Source organism: Macadamia integrifolia, chromosome 9, assembly GCF_013358625.1.
Source record: "Macadamia integrifolia cultivar HAES 741 chromosome 9, SCU_Mint_v3, whole genome shotgun sequence".
Lineage (NCBI taxonomy): Eukaryota > Viridiplantae > Streptophyta > Magnoliopsida > Proteales > Proteaceae > Macadamia > Macadamia integrifolia.
The window spans coordinates 13487292-13489840 of record NC_056565.1 but is presented as its reverse complement, the minus strand read 5'-3'; positions in this window follow the sequence as shown (position 1 = coordinate 13489840).

Here is a 2549-nt window from a genome sequence, read left to right as displayed (position 1 = left end):
TACTAAGGACTAAATACCCTATGTGAGTGGTTCTAAAGAGGTAAAAAGAATTAAACTCAAAATCAAACGTTTTTTGAGATGAAAATCCCTTACCAACTCGATTACCTTTTTTTTTTTTTTTTTTTAATATGATGACTCCTTTCCTATACCATGCAAAATTATTGCTAAAATAGTCAAATTTCAACCAGCCCACTTCCAACCTAGAGTAGAGTCACTCGTGTTATGTATGAATCAAGTGGGAACTCATTCTATCCTCACTAGTTAAAGTTCCAATTATTGGGGCTGAGAAGCTCCAAATGAGTGTTATCCTTGCTTTTTGTGGGTTTCTGTGAAGTATGTGTTGTTTTTTATTGAGATTGCAACTGGGAAGCACTTAAAAGAACAGAGAATGGCAACTTTGCAATCAGTGCGCAATCCATGGTATGTTGATGACCAAACTAGCAAGTCAACGCGGTTTGGATACCTCTAATTGCGGGTGAGTAGTCATTCTCAATGAAAGTTGTCTTTTCCTTTTGTTACCAATAAGAAGCAAGCCTAACAAATTAAAAATTGGCCTTTGATCTTTTCTTCTCTTGATTCCTTCTTGGTTCACCTGTTAATGACTTATTGCAAAACCTTCCACCATAGATTGTTTTTGATAAGCTTATAAAAATGGCTCGCCCAATCAAAAATCCTTCAATTCTGAAATGAGAATAGAAGGAATGATACTTTCCTATAATATCTTAATTACATTTTATGTAATGATCAATAAATTCAGTTTCATTTTACATCTACGTATATCAAATTCTATCAACAATCTAATCTATTCCATAGATAGATTGGACTTTGATAGATGGGTCCCAAATTTTTCCAATGGGTATCTCTCACATGTAAAATTTAATCTAAACAAAGTTTGCCAAGTGGTAAATTGAGCCTTAAAATTCAAGACTATGGGCAAGTGCATAGTAAAGTTAGAACACCGTAGAAATGCCTGAGAATGCATGCCAATACTCAAATAGGATTTTGATTAGATTTTGACACTTAAAAATTCTAGGTTATACACTATTTATCCAATGGTTAGAACTGTCACATCATTTCATATGACACGAGGATAGGCCAGGTCACTTTGATAAGTTTATCGAAGCGGGATTTTAGAATGAATTTTTATTCAATTGGTTTTATGAATGCTCAAATTCTTTCCCTTATTCATTATTTTAGATTTTTACAGACAAGTGTTATCTAGCGTGTGATCAACCTTACGTGGCTGTTTAGTTTTGCCAAAAAAGAATTGATTTGTTGCAAACATCATCATTTTATAATTACTCACGTTCCAATCCAATAAGAATTCCTCTATTTTCTAATTTGTCAATATAAAAAAGGATCACCTCATGGGTCAATTTGACAATTTTGTTTGGGTGACCCATACATGGGCCATGCATAAATTCTATAGATGCTAAAATTTCGTGAATGTGTTGTTTGCATTATCACCTTAAAAACAAAAACAAAAACAAAAACAAAAACAAAAACAAAAAAAACAACAACTTTATAGACTATGTGGTTTGCATATTAGTTCCAACCATAATCAATAATTTTAACTCTTGGAGATATAAACTTAAGAATTTTGGTTGGAAATTCAATTTTGACAACTTAAATTTAAAACTTTGAAATTATAAGAGTAAAGATCTTAACATGATGGTCTGTATAATCAAAACATTCTGAAAAATTGACAAATGGCTAATTCAAAGGTAGAACATTTGATCCTATGGTTGGGCATAACTAGAGAAATCTACCCAATTAGCATATAAAATATGGAACATCAAGATTAGTTTATAAAGTCATTGTCGTGTGCTGCTTCATCATCCTTGTCAATATAATTTGTGAAAAAAAAAATCTGACTCAGACAGTTTGGAGAAATGGATAGTTGAAAAAAAAAAAAAAGTGAAAAGTGAAAATACCTAATATCTGGTAGGTCATACTATTGAGATTGATTATTAAAATTAAAAACTATAAATCCTATGAATTAATTTCCTTTCCATACAAAAGGGAAATGATCAAAGTCAATAATTAACCGGCAAAAGATAGATAGCTTGCTCCACTAGTTGATTGTCATTTTGGGACTGAGGTTGAATCCTAATTTTGTCCTCATTCACACTCTTGATTTAAACAAGAGAGGGGAAGGGGGGAAGAACATTATCCAATTGCGCCCTCTATGCCCAGACATAGGGTGTTGTGAAATGACATACAATCCCACTAGAGTGTTGGCTCGATGAACACGTAACCACCTTTCTCCCCCTAAAAAGAAAGAAGATAATCTTGGAGAAATTGTTCAAACTTGTGTCAAAAACCCATTTCCATTTTCATAAAGGGTTGATTTATGAAACTCTGCTACCAGAATTTTTGTTTTCTGGATTTTCATAAAACCTGAACTTTCACCTCTATTTATCCCTTCATAATTTAAGATTAATACATTACTTTTTAACCCTTCCCCTCTCCTGGACAAGTGGACATGACAGTTGTATGTGTCTACGAATATTTTTTTTAAGGTGGGGAAGTAAGATGTCTCCGATTAA